Source organism: Callorhinus ursinus, unplaced genomic scaffold, assembly GCF_003265705.2.
Source record: "Callorhinus ursinus isolate GAN/ISIS: 27379988/994484 unplaced genomic scaffold, GSC_fseal_2.0 scaffold69, whole genome shotgun sequence".
Taxonomy (NCBI): Eukaryota; Metazoa; Chordata; class Mammalia; order Carnivora; family Otariidae; genus Callorhinus; species Callorhinus ursinus.
This window is the reverse complement of record NW_027397131.1, coordinates 3,212,068-3,225,382: the sequence shown is the minus strand read 5'-3', so window position 1 is coordinate 3,225,382 and position 13,315 is coordinate 3,212,068. Positions and strand designations below refer to the sequence as shown.

At 36.9% G+C, this 13,315-nt stretch overlaps 1 pseudogene; it reads right to left on the bottom strand.

Annotated features, from left to right (window-relative positions):
- LOC112807468 (ATP synthase peripheral stalk subunit F6, mitochondrial-like) overlaps positions 1 to 13,084 on the bottom strand; it is a 45,329-nt pseudogene extending 32,245 nt beyond the window's left edge.
- Positions 13,085 to 13,315: the final 231 nt, after the last annotated feature.

Sequence of the window (13,315 nt, the reverse complement as noted above, 5' to 3'; positions counted from 1 at the left end):
AAAAAACCATTTTTATTTTTCATTTTTAGAGTCATATACTATCCCTTTATACTGGTTTCCCTTATTTTTGGCATATATATATATATAAGTTGTTCTCTCTTTAAAATTTTGAGATACAGTTTCTTCTAACAGATCAAAATATACCCTAAATCTCTAGTGTATGGCTTTGTTCTAGTCTCCTGCTTGATCACATTCTCTCCCACCCCTTTTTTTCTTTTAATCCTCTTCTTTTTTCAAACTTCTTATCAATTCCTTTTATAAAATTTTTATAATTTTCATCTTTACAGTCATTTTCCATCCCTTCATTGTATCAACCCTTATTTTGTACATATATAAGTCTTTCTTTCTTTAAAATTTTGGGAGGTACTTTCTTCTAACAGACCAAAATACACCAAAAATCTAGTGTGTGGCTGTGATCTATGCACCAGCCTGATCATATTTGATCATATTCTGTTTTATTTTTGTTTTGTTTTTTATCTTTTTTTTCTCTTTCTTTTTTCTTTCTTTCCCTTTCTTTTCCCCTGGTTTCAGGTCTTTTCTATTTGTTTAGAGTATATTTTCTGGGGATGTTGTTACCCTGTTAGCATTTTGTTCTCTCATTCATCTATTCTCCTCCAGACAAAATGACGAGATGGAAAAAATCACCTCAACAAAAAGAACAAGAGGTAGTGCGTCTGCCAGGGATGTACTCAATATGGACATTAGTACGATGTTGGACCTAGAGTTCAGAATCATGATTTTAAAGATACTAGCTGGGCTTGAAAAAAACATGGAAGTTATTAGAGAAACACTTTCTGGAGAAATAAAAAAACTAAAATCTAACCAAGTTGAAATCAAAAAGGCTATTAATGAGGTGCAATCAAAAACGGGGGCACTAACTGCTAGGATAAATGAGGCAGAAGAGAGAATCATCAATATAGAAGTCCAAATGATGGAAAACAAAGAGGCTGAGAAAAAGAGAGATAAAGAACTACTGGATCACGAAGGCAGAATTGAGAGATAAGTGATACCATAAGACAAAACAACATTAGAATAATTCGGATCCCAGAAGAAGAAGAAGAGAGAGAGGGGCAGAAGGCATATTGGAGCAAATTATAGCAGAGAAATTCCATAATGTGGGGAAGGAAACAGCATCAAAATCCAGGAGGCACAGATAACCCCTCTCAAAATCAATAAAAATAGATCAACACCCTGACATCTAATAGTAAAACTTACGAGTCTCAGAGACAAAGAGAAAATCCTGAAAGCAGCTAGGGGGAAGAGATATGTAACCTATAATGGTAGAAATATTAGATTGGCAACAGACCTATTAAAGGAGGCCTGGCAGACCAGAAAGGACTGGCATGATATCTTCAGAGCACTGAATGAGAAAAATATGCAGCCAAGAATACTATATCCAGCTAGGCTGTCATTGAAAATAGAAGGAGAGATAAAAAGCTTCCAGGACAAACAAAAACTAAAGGAATTTGCCAACACAAAACCAGCCCTAAAAGAAATATTGAAAGGGGTCCTCTAAGCAAACAGAGAGCCTAAAAGCAGCATAGACCAGAAAGGAACACAGACAATATACAGTAACAGTCACCTTACAGGAAATACAATGGCACTAAATTCATACCTTTCAATAGTTACCCTGAATGTAAATGGGCTAAATGCCCCAATCAAAAGACACAGGCTATCAGATTGGATTAAAAATAAGACCCATCGATATAATGCCTGCAAGAGACTCATTTTAGACCCAAATACATCCCCAGATTGAAAGTGAGGGCATGGAAAACCATTTGCCATGCTAATGGACACCAAAAGAAAGCTGGGGTGGAAATCCTTATATCAGACAAATTAGATTTTAAACCAAAGACTGTAATAAGAGATGAGGAAGGACACTATATCCTACTTAAAGGGTCTATCCAACAAGAAGATCTAACAGTTGTAAATATCTATGCCCCTAACATGGGAGCAGCCAATTATATAAGCCAATTAATAACAAAGCAAAGAAACACATCAACAACAATACAATAATAGTGGGGGACTTTAACACCCCCTCACTGAAATGGACAGATCATCTAAGCAAAAGATCAACAAGGAAATAAAGACTTTAAATGACACACTGGACCAAATGGACTTCACAGATATATTCAGAACATTCCATCCCAAAGCAACAGAATACACATTCTTCTCTAGTGCCCATGGAACATTCTCCAGAATAGATCACATCCTAGGTCACAAATCAGGTCTCAACCAGTAACAAAAGATTGGGATTATTCCCTGTATATTTTCAGACCACAATGCTTTGAAACTGGAAATCAATCACAAGAGGAAAGTCGGAAAGAACTCAAATACATGGAGGCTAAAGAGCATCCTACTAAAGAATGAATTGTCAACGAGGAAATTAAAGAAGAATTTAAAACAATTCATGGAAACCAATGAAAATGAAAACACAACTGTTCAAAATCTTTGGGATGCAGCAAAGGCAGTCCTAAGAGGAAAGAATAAAGCAATACAAGCCTTTCTCAAGAAACAAGAAAGGTCTCAAATACACAACCTAACCCTACACCTAAAGGAGTTAGAGAAAAAACAGCAAATAAAGCCTAAACCAGCAGGAGAAGAGAAATAATAAAGATCAGAGCAGAAATCAATGAAATAGAAACCAAAAGAACAGTACAACAGATCCACGAAACTAGGACCTGGTTCTTTGAAAGAATTAACAAGATTGATAAACCCCTGGCCAGACTTATCAAAAAGAAAAGAGAAATGACCCAAATCAACAAAATCATGAATGAAAGAGGAGAGATCACAACCAATACCAAAGAAATACAATTATAAGAACATCTTATGAGCAACTCTATGCCAGCAAATTAGATAACCTGGAAGAAATGGTGCATTCCTAGAGATGTATCAACTACCAAAACTGAACCAGGAAGAAATAGAAAACCTGAACAGACTTATAACCACTAAGGAAATTGAAGCAGTCATCAAAAATCTCCCAGGAAACAAAAGCCCAGGGCCAGATGGCTTCCCAGGGGAATTCTACCAAACATTTAAAGAAGAATTCATACCTATTCTCCTGAAACTGTTCCAAAAATTAGAAATGGAAGGAAAACTTCCAAACTTCGTTTTATGAGGCCACCATTACCTTGATCCCCAAACCAAACAAAGTCCCTATCACAAAGGAGAATTATAGACCAATATCCTTGATGAACATGGATGCAAAAATTCTCGCCAAAACACTAGCCAATAGGATCCAACAGTACATTCAAAGGATTATTCACCATGACCAAGTGGGATTTATCCCTGGGCTGCAAGGTTGGTTCAACATCCAGAAATCATTGAACGTGATTCAATACATTAACAAACGAAAGAACAAGAACCATATGATCCTCTCAAGAGATGCAGAAAAAGCATTTGACAAAGTACAGCATCCTTTCTTGATCAAAACTCTTCAGAGTATAGGGTTAGAGGGTACATACCTCAATATCATAAAAGCCATCTATGAAAAACCTACAGCGAATATCATTCTAAATGGGGAAAACCTGAGAGCTTTCCCCCTAAGGTCAGGAATGTGGCAGGGATGTCCACTATCACAACTGCTATTCAACATAGTATTAGAAGTCCTAGCCATAGCAATCAGACAACAAAAAGAAAAGGCATCCAAATTGGCAAAGAAATCAAACTCACACTCTTTGCAGATGATATGATAGTTTATGTGGAAAACCCAAAAGACTCCACCCCAAAACTGCTAGAACTCATACTGGAATTCAGTAAAGTGGCAGGATATCAAATCAATGCACAGAAATCAGTTGCATTCCTATACACCAACAACAGGACAGAAGAAAGAGAAATTAAGGAGTCGATCCCATTTACAATGGCACCCAAAGCCATAAGATACCTAGGAATAAATCTAACCAAAGAGGCAAAGGATCTGTACTCAGAAAGCCATAAAATACGCATGAAAGAAATTGAAGAAGACACAAGGAAATGGAAAAATGTTCCATGCCAATGGATTGGAAGAACAAATGTTGTGAAGATGTCAATGCTACCTAGAGCAATCTACACATTCAGTGCAATCCCCATCAAAATACCATCCACTCTTTTCAAAGAAATGGAACAAATAATCCTAAAATTTGTATGGATCAGAAAAGACCCTGAATAGCCAGAGGAATGTTGAAAAAGAAAAACAAAGCTGGGGGCATCACAATTCCGGACTTCCAGCTCTATTACAAAGCTGTCGTCATCAAGACAGTATGGTACTGGCACAAAAACAGACACATAGATCAATGGAACAGAATAGAGAGCCCAGAAATAGACCCTCAACTGTATGGTCAACTAATCTTTGACAAAGCAGGGAAGAATGTCCAATGGACAACAGACAGTGTCTTCCACAAATGGTGTTGGGAAAATTGGACAACCACATGCAGAAGAATGAAACTGGACCATTTCCTTCCACCACACACAAAAATAGACTCAAAATGGTGAAAAACCTAAACGTGAGACAGGAGTCCATCAAAATCCTAAAGGAGAACACAGGCAGCAACCTCTTCGACCTCTGCTTCAGCAACTTCTTCCTAGAAACATCGCCAAAGGTAAGGGAAGCAAGGGCAAAAATGAACTATTGGGACCTCATCAAGATAAAAACCTTTTGCACAGCAAAGGAAACATTCAACAAAACCAAAATACAACCTATAGAATTGGAGAAGATATTTGCAAAAGACATATCAGATAAAAGGCTAGTATCCAAAATCTATAAGGAACTTATCAAACTCAACACCCAAAGAACAAATAATCCAATCAAGAAATGGGCAGAAGACATGAACAGACATTTTTCCAAAGAAGACATCCAAATGGCCAACAGACACATGAAAAAGTGCTCAACATCGCTCGGCATCAGGGAAATCCAAACCAAACCTCAGTGAGATAGCACCTCACACCAGTCACAATGGCTAAAATTAACAAGTCAGTAAGTGACAGATGTTGGTGGGGATGCAGAAAAAGGGGAACACTCCTACACTGTTGGTGGGAATGCAAGCTTGTGCAACCACTCTGGAAAACAGTATGGAGGTTCCTCAAACAGTTGAAAATAGAGCTACCCTACAATCCAGCAATTACACTACTGGGTATTTATCCCAAAGACACAAATGTAGGGTTCCGAAGGGGTACGTGCACCCCAATATTTATAGCAGCAATGTCCACAATAGCCAGACTGTGGATAGAGCCAAGATGTCCATGACAGATGAATGCATAAAGAAGATGTGGTATACATATACAATGGAATATTATGCAGCCATCAAAAGAAATGAGATCTTGCCATTTGCAACGATGTGGATGGAACTGGAGGGTGTTATGCTGAGTGAAATAAGTCAATCAGAGAAAGACATGTATCATATGACCTCACTGATATGAGGAATTCTTAATCTCAGGAAACAAACGCTCGGTCGCTGGAGTGGTGGTGGGGTGGGAGGGACGGGGTGACTGGGTGATAGACATTGGGGAGGGTATGTGCTATGGTGAGTGCTGTGAATTGTGCAAGACTGTTGAATCACAGATCTGTACTTCTGAAACAAATAATGCAATATATGTTAAGAAAAAAAAAGAAGAAGATAGCAGGAGGGGAAGAATGAAGGGGGGTAAATCAGAGGGGGAGACGAACCATGAGAGACAATAGACTCTGAAAAACAAACTGAGGGTTCCTAGGGGAGGAGGGAGGAGGGATGGGTTAGCCTGGTGATGGGTATTAAATAGGGCACGTTCTGTGTGGAGCACTGGGTGTTATGCACAAACAATGCATCATGGAACACTACATCACAAACTAATGATGTAATGCATGGTGATTAACATAACAATAAAAAATTTAAAGAAAAAAAGATAAGTCAGAATGAAATAAGCTCAGTATCAGAAACTTTAAATATTTTAACATAGCATTTGATTTTCCTAAATTCACTTTGGTACCTTAAGGTATTTCATGCTTCACTTGGACTCCAGAAGGGCCCCCTCTTTACTCTGATAGCATTCTGTGGTATTGATATGTTCTCAAAACTTCCCTTTCATGATCCTTCATTCTACATTCAGATTGACTGATTCCTGCTTTGCACTGCTCATTGGTAGACTTCAGTCTACAAAGTCATCATCAGTGGCACTTTTTAATGAGTATCTGGAAGGGGTAGAGATGCAAAGAAAAGCTTCTGAGCCCTGGGATGTGTGTTGACCAGCTCTGCTCCCAGCTTGCTGCCTCTCTGAGAGTCCTCCATCTTTCAGGGAAGAGAGGGACCATGTAATATTTGCTTTGCCTCACAGGAAACTATCCACTGCCCATTCATGTGATCCTTTTTCCAATTTGGGTGACTGAATGAGAAATCCCATGTTACAGATTTCTTCTTGGGGTGAACACTGCTTTTGTCTGGACAAATACTTTGAAGTCACAGCTTGGGATGGTGTTGGGTAGATGGCAAGCTATCAATTGGGCACAAGCCACAAAAATACCTTCTGAAGAAGGTGAGATCTTATTAGAGAGCTAACTTTCTTCCTGAGGAAAATTTGTATGGAATTATGATGGTAAGGACTGGATCAGAGCTGAAGCGTTCTGCATAATAGAGAGTTGACATTCCCTGGGTCCAAGAAGCTGTGTGCTGCATAGAAGAAGGATAGGAGAGGAAAACTATTGGGTCTTCTCTCTTAGCTTTTGGCCCTTGTGGGTTTCCTTTGCTCCTGAGCTCAGCTTTTTATTTAAAGAGATGTTTGTGTCTGATACATTATTTCCAAGTGTTGGAGCAGGTGTGTTTTTTTCCCATGATGTCTACTTTGACATAATACCAGCAACAGAAGTCCTTGATATATTTAAATTGTGAACAACAGCCACGCACTATACTGTATATCCAAATTATATTTAGCAACAGTATATTCTCCTTCCATCATCATCCTTTGCAATAGAGAAAAGGTTGTAATTTCTAGGATATGTGTTAAGAGTTGTAAATCTCAGCAGCACAAGTAATATTGTTTCTTTTCTTTTTCTAGAACATGTGCAAAATCTATTAAGGGAACTAGGAGATATCACACAAGTGCCCTGGATTAGTCCTCTAAAGCAGTGATCTTCACATTTTGACCAGAGATTACAAAAAGATTCTAAACTACAGTGTTGTGGTTCTCTGCTCTTCTCCAGAGGAAGTAGAAAATAAAAATGAAGACAATTCTGCTAAGAAAATAAGCTTTCTATCTTGCTTCCTCTCGCTTATCATGGGGATAATCCAAATTGTGAAGAAACTTTCATTCACTAAGTTTTCAACAAATTTCAGGCAGAAAGAACTCTAGAGAAAGTCTAAAAAGGGATTTTAAAATTGTTTACTATGGGGAAGGTAGCACCTTTATTCCACTGTCCTTCCCCCCAAACACTTTAATGAAGTCTACATTGTTCACTGATACTTCTGCATGAGTGAATTACTTGCTAGAAACTGAAAAATATGTTGAGTTTATGTGTCTCAGTAGGTGCAAGGTGAAAACAGAGACATAGCCGTCAGAGGTTGAAAGAAAAGCTCTTTTGTTTACCACCAAAGCAAGAGAATGTGGTATTTTCTTTTATAGCAACTTAAGGGTTAGTTTGCCTTTTTGTTATACTGACAAGAAATAGTGATATAAATAGTATGTTAGCTAGTGTGTGTCAGGGGGTCAGCAAACTTTTTCTGTTAAGGGCCAAACAGTAAAATATTTTAGGCTTTGGGGGTTAGACGGTCCATCTTGAAACTACCCAACTGTCATTGTAGCACAAAAACAACCTTAAACAATGTGAAAATCAATGAGTGTGGTTTGTTCCAATAAAACTTTATTTACAAATACAGAGTGTGGGCTGGATTTGGCTTTCAGGCTGTTGGTTTGCCAATCCCTGATCTGTGTAAAAAGTCAAAAACCTTAACATGGAAAAGGCTGAAATCTATTGATGCCCACATCAATCTTATGCTTTCCCAATAACTATTTCTTTGCAAAGCAATTAATGTAATTTTTTTCCAGTGGTTTGTAAATACTTTAGGGGCAGTATATATTTTCTTTAATCTCTTCAGCAAATAAAAACTTCAGAGTGATTTTCAAAACCATTGTGCTTTTTTTTCCTGACAGTTGTGCTGATGTTATTGTTTTTAAAATAATCAATGTTTTTCCCCAGAAGAAAAACTGTATTTCTGATTGCTATGTGTTATTAAAAAGGAAATAAAATGCCTTATAACTAGAAACCAACACTCTGAAACAAATCTCATCAGGACACTGCCTGTGATTTATAAGGACAAGGTGGCATTCGCTAAACCCTATCCCAGAGAATCCAAAAATATGTCAAAGACTTGTATGTTCATATAACATTTAAAAATTCATACTTGTTTTGCAGTTAGTGTAGTCCTCACTTTATAGTTACAAGGGACAATTTTAAAAAACCAGTTCATAGACTCATGGAGCTGGAGGGGGCCTTGGAGATCATTGGTCAACTCCGGAGCCAATGCTTCCATTGGACATCCCACCGTGCCCACACCTGCTTGCACATTTCCACTAATCGGAGTCTCTGCTCCAGAGTAACACTTTTTTTTTTTTTCTGGTTGGCTCTTGTCATTCAAAACGTTATTGTTACATATAGGCAACATTTGCCTCACTCTAGATTTTTTTCTGCCTACTGAGGCAACAGTCCTTTTGACTCTGATCATTTTCCTTCATATATTTGAGGATAGCTACTTGTCTTTCATGATTATTTATTTCCCAGGGCCACATGCCACCAATTCTTTCCAAACTCCCCATCTAGGGTAGTTGAGGAATCTCAAACTTAGATGTCAACAGGGGCGGGAGATCAAATGTAAACAAGTTGAGAGCATGTTGGATGGGACTGAGGTGGACCAGAGAGGGAAAACCCCAAGGAAGAGGCAGATGCTACCAGGCATCCATCAATTGTTGTGTGAAAGCCTGGGCCAGGGTTATTGGGGAGATTTTAAAAGAATCCAAGGATTAAGATTTCTATTTGAAATCTCCCAATTTTTAAATGTTGGCAACTAATTTTTAAAAAATGTTTAAACACTCTGTAAGCCAAACAAAACACATCTGTGGGCCAGATTTGGTCTGTGAAACGCTGGTTTAAAACCTTAAGTTTAGAGTCATTTTACCATCCTGGTTGCCACATTTTGTACACATTTTTATTTAGTCAGTTGTAACTTGAGGAACGCTAACCATTGAAAAAAGGGAGAGAATTCCTTAATTGAAAGGTAAACAGAGAAACAGTAACTTCAACACAGGTGAGCATCAGAGATCAACTTTACTGCATAATCAAAATTTAGGTCATATGTAACATAAGGTTAACTTTTTAACCATTGTGAACTCTAAAAGTAGAGACATGTGTTAACTGTTGATGTGATAGGTCGACAAGAAAACATATTGCTCTTGTCTAGAAAAGGTCTCCTAAAAATGGGAATAAAACACTGAAGGAATATAATATAAAACCATTACCAGACCATATGTTTGTGATATAAAATGAGGCATTTTCTTGCCAGGATATCACATAACCATGGCACACTGCCATCAGCCTCATTCTCCCACCATGAAAGAGAGAGAAGAGAGATTCTACAGACATTCTTAGGATAAATTGGGCTATAGTTTTATTATAAGTATTTAATTTATAAAATATACTCCTGGAGTTCAGTGCCACTAACCAAAGTAAATAATTATATCATTGGGCTGAGAGGATATTGTTTTGTCATTGATAAATCTGCCCTTTCCATGACAGGTTGGCTTGCTGATTTTAGAAAGACTTATCTGGAATACATTTTTGTTCCTGTGCTTTTTGTCCTCTGTTGTATGTTCTGATTTTCAAGCCAGTTTGCCCTTTCCCCCTTATTTCCTCAAGAATCTGTTAGGAACTTAATTGAAAGGATGGAATGAACACTAAGCTCCAGCTGGACAGCCCCTGGTGTTAAGGTCAATCTACCCTCACCTTATCTAATTGATCACCTCTTCCTCATGGAACGGGTGGTCTTGGATGATTCTACAAGTCACTTGCTGCCATAAAAGTTTCTTTGTCCAAAGCTGGCAGCCCAAAAGAGGGAGAAAAAGCAGAGCAGTTTTGTGGAATATTGTATATGCTGCGAATCCATTAATTTTAAATTGCCTCTATTTCACAGTTCAAACAAACATCTTATAAAAAACAAATTCCTGGCAATAGAGCTCTGAATACTTTAGGACATATTATTAAGTTAAAAATTTAGACATTTCTTTTAGATGCATATTGAGATCATAGTTCAAACAGAATATTGAATTTATATTGTAGAGACACTGATTCAGAATTTAGAGTATTTTGTTATTCCTGGAGCTAGTCTTTGTGATTATTAAAAAAAAATGCCAAGGAAAACTTTCCCTTTAACTAATAGAGATTAAGAGATTAGACCTTCATGGATTTAAATTACTTACTTCTCTAGCCAGACAGTAATTAAAGCAATACCATATATAGTTACAATATACAGTTCACCTATTGATTGAAACCTAGAATTAATAACACAGAATCTAATACTTAAAAGGAAAAATACTCATCTTGTTTATGTTAACACTCCTGAAGAAATTTAAATCAATCAAGAAAAATAAATAATATATAGACAACTTAAAAACCCAGACAGTTGTCTTTATTTTCACTTTACTACTACAATAAATCTAGTTACCCCACAGGATTTATCTTTTCAAATGATATTTCTCAAATGCATATTACAGGATATAGTCCTTGAGCATTTAGATTTTGCCTTCCAATGTATGCATTTAAATTAATCAACTATGAAATGCAACAAGCTGTCTTTTACAAACTTTGATACCTAAAGAAACTGTATTAATTACATTGTACAACTTCTATCTCCCTGAATGCCACCTTCCAATTTTGTTAATCACAGACACTGAATATTCCTCTTTTGCTGCTTATGAAACAGTTACTGTCCTGAACGGAAGTGTTTTGAAAATGTTGTAAAGTATAAGCCATTTTAATGTACAGTTTACATGGATTAGTAGAAACTTACCCACGTGCTTCTCTTCATTTTGGGTGCATATTATTCCAAAGTGCTTGACGTAGAGTAAGCCATCACATTTGCTGATTCATGAGCTATTGCCAAGACACGACTTGTAAATACTAGCAGAATTTCTGATCCAAATGACAATGTCATTGAGAAAGACTTCCAAGTCAATATCTCTAAAGTTTTATAGATTAAAAATCACACACACCCACACCCACATATATATATATACACAAATAATACATTCATATATAGGTATATATAATATGCAGTTAATTAAAAACTTTGCTCTATGAAGGACCTTGTTAGGAGAATGAAAAGACAAGATACAGATTGGGAGAAAATATTTGTAAATCATATGTCTGATAAGGGACCTGTGTTTAGAATGTGTAAAGAACTCTCAAACACAACAGTAAAAGAAATAAAAAACAAAAACAAAACAAAACAAACCCTCTCAAACAATCCAATTAGAAAATGGGTAAAATGTATGAAAAGATATTTTACCAAACAAGATATACAGATGGCAGAGCAACTAAGCTTATGAAAAGATGTTCAGCATCCCTAGCTATTAGGGAAATGCAAATGAATCCATAGTGGATATCATTGTATACCTATTATAACAGATAAAATGAAGAATTGTGAGAATACCAAATGTTGCTGAAGAGGCTGAGAAACTGGATTTCTCACACATTATGTAAGATTGTACAACCACTTTGGGGAATACTTGGGAATTTTCTTGAAAAAACTAAACACACGCTTACCACATAATCCAGCCATTGCTCTTTTGGGCATTTATGTCAGAGAAATAAAAACTTATGTCCACACAAAAATTTATTTGTAACTGCTCAAAACAGGAAACAAAATGTCCTTCAGTAAGTAAATGGTTAAACAAACCGTGGTATATCCACAATATGGAATACGACTCAGCAATAAGAAGGAATGGATTGTTGATATATGCAAGAACTGGTATGGATCCCAGGACACTATGCCTCATGAAAAAAGCCTGTCCCCAAATGTCCCCTACCATATGATTCTGTTTATACAACACTTTCAGAAAGACACAGTTATAGAGATGGATAACAGATTAGTGGCTGCTAGGGGTTAGGGATGATAAGAGAATGGGTGGTGGATAAGGCTGTAAAGGGATAGTATGAGGGAACTCTTTGAGGTGATGGAATAGCTGTGTGTCTTGATTGTCACGGTGATTACATGAATGTACAGATGTGATAAGATAATATAGAATTTACACACATTTGTGTCAGTGTAACACCTGGTTTTGATATTTTCTGTACTATAGTTATATAAAATGTAACCATTGGAGGAAATGGGGTGAAGCATGCCTGGGATCTTTCAGTACTTTTGTAACTTCTTGTAAATCTATAATTACTTTGATATAAAAATTATCTTTAAAAGCTTCTAAGTGTTATGTAGAATCCATAGACTATGTATTAATTATCTTAACAAGGTGAAAAACATTGTTTTAATGAGTTTACACCCTGAAATGCATGTTACGAGCCTGAGTTTTGGAATCAAATAAGCTTCAATCTCACTCAGCCTTTTCATTTACTAACCATAGGTCATGGAAAATTACTTTTTGTCTAAAATTCTCAATTTCCTTTCCTGTTAAAATATAATCAAGGGAATAATAATGATACGTATCTTATAGCATTTTTGCAAAGATTAGAATGAGATAATATGTGTGTTGTTCTTAGCACAGTGTCTGACATCTAAATATACCCCAATAAATGAGAATTAAAATTATTTTCTTTCTTTCAGACCTTCATAGAGCTCTGCACTAATTATTTTACTGCTGTATTTAAATTGATATATATTTATGACTTGACTCTACAGCTCTATGGGAAACTTCATGAGCTCAAAGGACTGAGTTATACTTTAGATGCCATTACCACCTAGTAAATTATTGTGTAAAGTTAAGCTATTAAATACATACTGATCAAATGCATAATCTGCCTTGTACGATCCAGTGGGCCCTTTTCAGTATTTCCTGAACTAATTTCTCAGCAGCATTTGACACAGTTCACCACTTCCCCATTTTAAATCCTGCCGTGAACTGCACTGTACCCCCCCACCCCCATTCCTATGTTGAAGACCTAACTCCAATGCGGTGGTATTTGGAAATGGGACCTTTGTGAGGTAATTGGCTTTATATGAGGTCATGAGGATTGTGCCCCCATGATGGGCTTAGTACCTTTATAAGAAGAGATGCCAGAGAGCTCTCTCTTCACCTCTCAGCACCATGGGAGAATACCGGGAGGAGGCAGCCATCTGCAAGACAGGAAGAGAGCTCTGAGCACGAG